Below are 9,533 nucleotides of genomic sequence, written 5' to 3'. Positions count from 1 at the left end.
TTTTGGCTTTCTATAGGTGTTCAAATAGATAAAACTAACAATAACATAGCATTGTGGATTGATCATCTGCATTACCATATCGTAGGTGGTATATAGTACATATTCCACGTATATCCATGTATAACGCACATGTGGTGACTCAATGGGGTGCCATATTTGCTGCTGTTAAAGTACTCAAAATGTAATTTAACCATGATTCTAATGAATGTACTGGGCAAAGAAATAAAAAAGGCTTTAAGAGCCTGAGAACATATGTTCATGAGACTCCTCCCACCCGCCCACACACACAACCAACTCAACCACTATGTGTGTGTGTGTGTGTGTGTGTGTGGCTCCTGTGTGTGTGTGTGTGTGTGTGTGTGTGTGTGTGTGTGTGTGTGTGTGTGTGTGTGTGTACACAGTGTATTCTCGTGTGTGTGTGTGTGTGTGTGTACAGTGTATTCTCGTGTGTGTGTGTGTGTGTGTGTGTGTGTGTACAGTGTATTCTCATGTGTGTGTGTGTGTGTGTGTGTGTGTGTGTACAGTGTATTCTCCTGTGTGTGTGTGTGTGTGTGTGTGTGTGTGTGTGTGTGTACAGTGTATTCTCATGTGTGTGTGTGTGTGTGTGTGTGTGTGCCGCTTTAGGTGATGAGAATTAGAGGGGCAGGATAATTGAAAGGAGTCTTGAAGGTGGCTTCTAATTATGGAAGAGCCAATTCCAATCTGCACCAATTAAAGCCCAACAATGCAGTAACTGTCTGCTCATTACCAAGAATCATAAAACTCCCATCAAAGTGTCACTCTCTGAAAGGCCAGCAGTGGGCATCACAACCAACCCCCCCCCCCCCCCCCCACACACACACACACACACACATAACCACCCCCCCCCACACACACACACACACACACACACATAACCACCCCCCCCCACACACACACACACACACACACATAACCACCCCCCCCACACACACACATAACCACCCCCCCCCCACACACACACACACATAGCCACCCCCCCCCCCCCCCCCCCCCACACACACACACACATAACCACCCCCCCACACACACACACACATAACCAACCCCCTCCCCACACACACACATATAACAATTTTTTAAACATTTTTAAGCACCATTTTCATCTGGTCTTTAAAGCGTTTCTTCTGGCCTCCAGCAGAGCGCTGACCTTAGTGTAGCGGGCCGTATAACACTCTGCGGGGCAGATGGTTGTAGGGCATCCTTGTGACGTGCCCCGGCCAACGCAGTTGGTGCCGCGTGATTGTGGCCTCAATACTTTTGCAGCCTGTTCTCCCAAGGATCTCAGTGTGCGGCACTCGGTCACGCCAAGTGATTCCTAGGATGCTAAACTGTTCCAGGGACTTGATGTGGCGGCTGTAAATAACCCAGGCTTCACAGCTGTAGAGGAGGGTGGTGATGCAGATTGCTTGGTAGGCACTGATTTTTGTGTTTAGATGAAGGTTCTTGTTCTGAAAAACCTGGCGCCTGAGTCTCCCATAGGCAGCTGATGCTTGATTTAATCTGTTTTGGACCACATTGTCAATGCTGTTGTCTTCAGATATAATGCTCCCCAGGTATCTGAAAGATGGAACAACTGACTGCTTTTCCCTTGCTAGAGTGAAGACAGGGGGTGTGGGTGGGATGTTGGCGCTCCATTAACAGATCACCTCTGTGTTGGCAGTGTTGATGGTCAGCCCCATCCCGCTGTACACCCTAACTGCTGCATCTAGAACAGACTGGAGGCCTTGTGGAGAGTGAGATACAAGAGCACAGTCATCTGCAACTCAAGTATGCTTACTCTGTGCAGTTTGGTTGTTGCCTGCAGCCTCCTGAATGTTAAAGAGGTTACCATCCAGCCTACACACTACTGTCACCCCACTGTTGTCTTCAATCCCCTTGTGGAGAAGCTGGGTGACGCACAAGAGGAAGATGTTAAAAAGCACTGTCTTAACCCTGTGCGCACTGGGAAAGGGCTAGACTCTTGACCTCTTATTGACACCCTAGCAGTCATTCCATCATGAAATTGACGGAGGATGTTGACGAACTTGATGGTGCAACCAATCCGCAGTAGGACGTCCTACAAAAGATCTCTCTTCACAGTGTCAAAGGCTTTGGAGAGGTCGACAAAAGCCATAAACAGGTCTTTATGTTGCTCCCTGCACTTTTCTTGGAGTTGCCGAGTTGTGAAGACCATGTCGACTGTGCTCCTGTTCTTTCTAAACCCGCACTGTGACTCTAGTAGCATTGACTCTGTGATGTTATTTATGAGCCTTTGAAGCATCACCTTGGCCAGGACCTTGCCTGCCACAGCAAGAAGTGATATGCCCCTATGATTTCCACAGATGGCCCCATCACTTTTGTTCTTAAATATGGTGACAATGCTGGCATCTCATTGTTGTAGGATGTTCTCATCAGCCCAAACTTGTTATTCTTCAAAATGAGACTTGTTATTCTTCAGGGTGCAGACAGCTGCTTAGTAGGGTGTTAAAATGCTCAGCCCACCTGTCTAGGATGCGGGAGTGATGCAGTGACTTCTTGAGAGAACTCAGAGTTCTCTGCAACTCCTGTTGAGCTTTCTGCCATCGCTGTCTGGCAGTGCTGGATGAGGGGTTATTTAGGGTTTCCTGATGTGCTTTGTGCATGTGCTTAGCAGGTTATAGATGGACTCTATTTGTTCAGAGAGTTGTTCAGACCAGTCTTGATGGTTCTTGCTTTTAAAGCCAATTGTTTGGGCTGCTGCTTGGTGAAGGGCTGCAGTAACAGAGGTCCACTGCTGTTCACCACTCAAGAGCAGTTCTAGCTCCCCTAGTTTCTCAGCCAGGGAGCGATGGAACTCGTTCCTAGTCGTGGTGTCTTCCAGGCGGGCACAGTCTAAGCGCCTCCTACTGGATCCACGTTTCCGCATGGGGGGACGCACTTTCATGAGGACCTTGGTCATTATCATGCGGTGATCTGTCCAGCATTCTGCACCTCTCATGGCCCGGGTTAGGAGAACGTCTCTAATGTCGCTACGCCTCACGATGATATAGTTAATCAGGTGCCAATGTTTGGAACGTGGGTGCATCCATGATGTTTTATATTTGTTCTTTTGCTGGAAGATGGTGTTAGTTATGGTCAGGTTGTGCTCAGAGCAGAGGGTAAGTAGCCTCATGCCATTTGAGTTGGCCTGACCAATCCCATGCCTGCCAAGTACTCCCTTCCATGTACCACTGCATGTACATCCTGCCCAACTCAAGCGTTGAAGCAAGAGGATCTTAACGTTCTTTGGGATCTGGCGGAGAGCCTGATCCAGTGCTTGGTAAAAGCAGTCTTTAGACTAACTGTCGGATGGTAGGGTTGGCGCATACACCCTGAGTAGTGTGGCATAGCGGTTCTTCTCCATGGGGATAAGGAGGGTCATCAGTCTCTCACTGATGCCCACAGGTGTTTCAGTGAGTTTTGGCAGTAGTGTGTTCTTAATGGCCAGTCCCACACTGTGCAGATGTTGTCCACCTTGGGGATAGCCTTTCCAGTAGAAAGTGTAGCCCATGCCCTCTTCTGTTAGAGACCCCTCATCAAGGAGCCTGGTTTCACTCAGGGCAGCAATGTCGATATTATAGCGGCTCAGCTCGGCCACAACCAGGGCTGTCCTTCTATGAGGTCGTTCAGACCTCAGGCCAAAGGAGTCCAGGAGGGTTCTTACATTCCATGATGCCAGTTTGAGGTTATAATACTTGTTTCTTCTATTCTATTCTATTTTGACCGCAGAAGTGGAATGACCCAACAGGTGCGGTAGCCTGTCCAGGTGTGGGTTGAGTGGGCAATTTTTAGGCCACCTTTTCTAGGCAATTCCTCACTTGAGGTGAGCAGTGCGGTCCCTGAATAGGGGCTGCTCAGTCACACAGGGCTCTGCCGAGAACTATTCAAACGAGCTCCCGTCGTCAGACACCCCAACGCCGCCAGACTTCAACCAGATGTAGATCCAGGTAAAATTCACCATGGTCAAAGGTGGATACCTGCGCAAAAGAACATTTTAAAGTGCTGTAGGAGGTGCGCTATCTCCAATGGCACTGGGTAGGTCTGGTGGCATGGGTAAGCCCAGGACGACCAGCTCCCCATCCTAGCTGCAGGAGGCTGCCGGGACCTAGCTCATGTTTAGGCCGGCCTATTGCGCACCGCCAGTGCATGTTTTTCTGTTGGGGTGTTCTCCCTTAGCCTTTGTCTCAAGAGACTATCCCACAAGGCAGTGGGGCTATTTTCCCATAGCTGGGGCAGTGGTTGACGGGCGTCAGGGTGTATCCACTGCATGGCGGGCCTGCACACCACATCTCTGGGGCCCACTGCTGCGCCGAGATCCCCTGCAGTTTAGCCTGGGACTGCAAGGTACCCAGTTATGTGTGGCCACGAGGAGGCACTGCAGAAGTCTTGGTGGTGGAGAGGCTATGTACTGGCGGAGGAGGCTTACGCACTCGGCTCCTCTTTTCACCCCTGAGGAGGCTAGCCAGCGGCGGTAACTAAATGCAGAAAGTTGCAAGCAGAAAGCAGCATGCACTAACTACAAGCACCTACACCTACATACACTACTGCACTAGGCGCTTCACACACACACACACACACACACACACACACACACACACACACACACACACACACACACATAACCAAGCACGCACGCACGCACGCACGCACGCACGCACACACACACACACACACACACACACACACACACACACACACACACTTCAGTTGTAGCCAATGTCCCTTTCTTTACTTTCTCTGTCAGGTTGAATTGATCCAGAGTCATTTAATGTCACTGATTTTGCAAACGTTGCAATGTGCACCATCAATGAATCAATAAATACTAATTATCAACACAGTTTATAATCCAGTCTACCTATCCTCCAGGTAAGCAAGTTATCTGTAATAATATAATACGTGATGATAAAACATAATTACATCTGTAAGAAGTCAGCTGTATGTGGATTATCCTGCATATGATATAGCCACTTTCATATCATACATATAACGGTCAAACTTTGAGCTTGCACTTTTGTTTGTTTGAACGCAATCACAATACAGATGTTACCTTATTATCATGATGAATATCTAAGTAATGACCTGGCACCTGAAAAGCTTCGAAACGTAATCCCATCCAAATCCAAAGATAAAATGTCAGATGAATAAGCTATTGCAACCCACAAAGAGTGCACTCAGAGAAGACACACACATAAATACCAAATGCAACTCTGGAGTCATAGAGAAAACGCAAACAAGTGATTAAATGCTGACATGAAATGTGATCCACAAATAAAAAACTAAATACAACCCAACTATAAACTATAGGATGGTAGTCACAGACACACACACACACACACACACACATATATACCAAAAATGTGTATTTAAATTGATCAGTAATTGGCTACAATTAACTAATCAGTCACAGTGCAAATAGGCTACACAAAGATGCCCTTACCTTTACACAGAATCATGGCAATGAAGATGATGTCAAGGTAAGTAGGTCCTCCCCTATTGATTGAAATCAACTCATGTCAATCAAAGAGTCCTCTTTCTCAAAGTAAAAGAGCCGGCATAATATGTGCACGTAGACACAATAAAATAGTGTGGATTTTTTACATGTATTTGGCCATAAATTGACCCCTCCCAATGTAATCAAAAGTAGCCCAATTGGGCGGAAACGCACCAAATATGGCAACACAGGCGTCACGGTTGCCAGCAAGTGGCTGTATTTATATTTACCATAAACTACTGTAATCGTATTGTAATGCATAGTTAATAATTAGTAGTTATTAGTAGTAATATTGTTACGTAACTATACTTCAGAATTACAAAAAAAGAAATGTAATTGCATTCCAAACAATGATCTTAATGGCGATGAAGACTAACCTTACAAATCATTACAACAACAGCAGCAAGTGTCATAATTCCTTCACTACTTACTGCAGATAAGCTATGAATGGAGGCGTGTGGGTGGGGGCCAGCCGGCCACTGGCTGCCTGCCCCTGGCCCTCTGCTCTTCCATTCAGAATCCATTAAGGATGGGAGCTATTGACATGCAGGTGGAGACCATCAGCTTCCTCTGCTCCACCCTCCTGGTATTCCTCCGCACTTTCTGTCTGGCATCCTGCCATTCATAAATATGCTCATAAGGAGGACTCTAATGCACTGAACCCAGTCCTGAAAGTCCTCCTGTCCTGCTACTTTAAGCTCCAAATTGACTGTTGCTCACCTGATTTAATTATAATTCAGAAGTGTAATGCGGAAAGAAGTTCTCTTGCATCTGAACCAGCTTCGGTGTACATGCAGCAGCCTCCTGGTACTCTACATTGAAGATGAAGTAGCAAAGAGCGAAAGACGAAGGACACTGCAAAGTTGTCACTGCTGTCCAGCTTTGTGACGACACTCCACGGACAGCATCCACCTGGTCATGATTGGTTGGCCTGAAAACGAAAGGACGAAATGAAACTCAATGGGCTGCAATAGGTTATTTAGGAAAAACCTTGTAATGTCAATAAAGTCTGTGGACAACTCTGCACTAACTCAACGATCATCACTGAATTCCTAATTGTACAAATTGTGTAGTGCTGTTTGGAAATTCAATGTCAAGTCAAAATGGAGTTTGGGAATACAAAGAATAAACAAAGTAAGGGCAAGAATCAACCAGAGATTGAAATATACAGGAGAGCAAAGCGGATGGAACCAGTATGAGTAATTGCGGCCCTCCAGGCGCATTTGGAACGTCTGGTCACCCTAGTGTAGTTGTCTGTTCTTCTTTTAGTGAAAATATACCTGGCAGTTTGTTTAATACCGTCCAGATAGCGGAACCAACAGACCTCTCTGGTGTTGAAGTGCCAGAAATCATAAAATCATAAAATCATACTGCGCCTTCAGCCTATTGATCCCGCCTCTTGTTAGATGAATGGTTGTGATTGGTCGGTCCATTTAGTACCGCATATGGGTGCAAGACCAGACCTATCTGCAGAGCAAATTAAACATGTACTAGTGGTGGATTTCATGATTCGTTTGAATGAATCAGTTTGCGTCGGTCAGTTCGCCAAGAAGGGTCGTTTGTTCGTTCAGTCGTGTTTCCGGTAGCGGTGAATCATGGTTCTCAGTCACTGAGTCGGTCAGACTCAGCTCCTCCCTCGTTCTCGTTCAAACAAATCACGATTGTGCAATGGTACAAACAGTCAATCAACACAACATTAACTATTAATTATATTATTATTATTATCTAGAGATTTTTTCCTGGCGTGGCAAAGCGGTGGCGTGAGGTTCCAGGAGGGGGCTGTGGATATTATTATGTGTATGTGCATTATGAGTTTTGTTCTCTACACTTTGGTACACGAGGTGGGAGGCCAGTTAGAGATGTAGCTGGCTTTTTGGATGGTGTGGGTCTTAATTTGTAAATTGTGGACCCTTTCTCTGTGTAATCACTATCTACAGTCTGTGTAGTCTGTACTTAAATTGTACAGTGTTTGGGGTATGCTCCCCCGGAGACAATTGTGAAAACATGACTCCTCAAATGATGTCTTCTAGTGAGTTTTGAGAGAATATGGACAAATGTGGTGTGTGTGTGTGTGTGTGTGTGTGTGAGTGTGTGTGTGTGTGAGTGAGAGACGTCAACCTCATAGAGCTCAGAAAACTGAAAGGTTTGGTCGCTGAGTGGATCCAGTTGAAACTCTTCAGGCAGATCCATGAAGTGGGGAAGCTGCAGCATTCTGAGACATAACTTGACATTCAAACTTACCACAGTAAATTGCAGACACATGTTACACACATAAACACATAGTGTGGGTGGAAGTAGCTAGACTAAATGTATCTGCATGGTTGTCTAAATAAAAACCAAATCCTTTTGTTTGCTTTTGTCGTTGTAGTGTGTATCATGTGTGTATCTACATAAGATTGAAGAGAAAAAACACATACTTACCAAGCATACTGCGCCTGGGTGTATTTCTTATCGTTTATTTTTGTATTGTCAGATGTGCATCAATGTCTGCCTGGGTTGCAGTGATCAGTGTCATAATAGAATGACATGAAGCCAAGACTTTGATTAGAAGTAACTAGTGTCTCAGAAGAGTATAGTGAGGAATGAGGGTACATTCATAATACAGAATAACTAAATATAATAACTAAAACAACCAGAGCTGCAATATATTCTTTAAAGGTGTCCTATTATGACCTTTTTGTGGATAATATTTTCCTTTGTGGGTAGTACTAAAATAGGTTTACATGCTTTAATGTTAATATTAATCTCACACTGTTCATTGCTGCAGAACCGCTTTTGGCCTTTGCTGGAAACACTCGGTGTTAGTTCTCTTTAAGGCACCCCCTCCAGAAAAGCTCAGACTACTCTGATTGGTTAGCTGGCTCACTCTGTTGTGATTGGTCGGGCGATTAGTGTGTGTCAAGCAGCTAAAGCTGTAAGCATTGTGGGTATCAATGGCTTCGGTTCATCTATACCATTATCATCTATCATCTAAAATTCATAACAATCGGTTCAACCCAAAACACAGTTGCACTAAAGAGTGGAGCAGGACGTTTCACGTTATGTAGTAGCTATCTTAACAGATGGAACGTTCAAACTGTAATTTATCTACATCACAGAAACAAAAGTGTGTTTGTTGATTGACCAACGTGCATGTGTTATCATTTCCTATTACTGTGAACTTGTGGAAATTGTGCCAGAATGCTGAATGAAATGAAATGCAATGAAATACAAAAGTTTATTAACAGTTAGTATAATCAAATACTACTTCACTACAGCCTCTGCTTGCCTCCTGGGTTATTTGCTATATTTGAAAAGGTTTTTATTGTAAATCATTCTTATTTCCTTATTAGGTTGTGTTACGCGCTGACCTACCACACTGGTCATTACCTGGGTAGCCTGTAACCTTTGTCTGTCCCTAGGTGGTGCGCTCAACTTGAAGCATGTTCCTAATCCTTCCCTGGGTGAGTGCAGTCTAACCTCTAGGGGTTAGGTGAGTGCAGTCTAACCTCTCTAGGGGTTAGGTGAGTGCAGTCTAACCTCTAGGGGTTAGGTGAGTGCAGTCTAACCTCTAGGGGTTAGGTGAGTGCAGTCTAACCTCTAGGGGTTAGGTGAGTGCGGTCTAACCTGTAGGGGTTAGGTGAGTGCAGTCTAACCTCTAGGGGTTAGGTGAGTGCAGTCTAACCTCTAGGGGTTAGGTGAGTGCAGTCTAACCTCTAGGGGTTAGGTGAGTGCGGTCTAACCTCTAGGGGTTAGGTGAGTGCAGTCTAACCTCTCTAGGGGTTAGGTGAGTGCGGTCTAACCTCTAGGGGTTAGGTGAGTGCGGTCTAACCTCTCTAGGGGTTAGGTGAGTGCGGTCTAACCTCTAGGGGTTAGGTGAGTGCAGTCTAACCTCTAGGGGTTAGGTGAGTGCAGTCTAACCTCTCTAGGGGTTAGGTGAGTGCAGTCTAACCTCTAGGGGTTAGGTGAGTGCAGTCTAACCTCTCTAGGGGTTAGGTGAGTGCAGTCTAACCTCTAGGGGTTAGGTGAGTGCAGTCTAACCTCT

The sequence above is a fragment of the Micromesistius poutassou genome (genome assembly GCF_964030765.1).
Source record: "Micromesistius poutassou genome assembly, chromosome: 4".
Lineage (NCBI taxonomy): Eukaryota > Metazoa > Chordata > Actinopteri > Gadiformes > Gadidae > Micromesistius > Micromesistius poutassou.
This window is presented reverse-complemented; position numbering follows the sequence as displayed.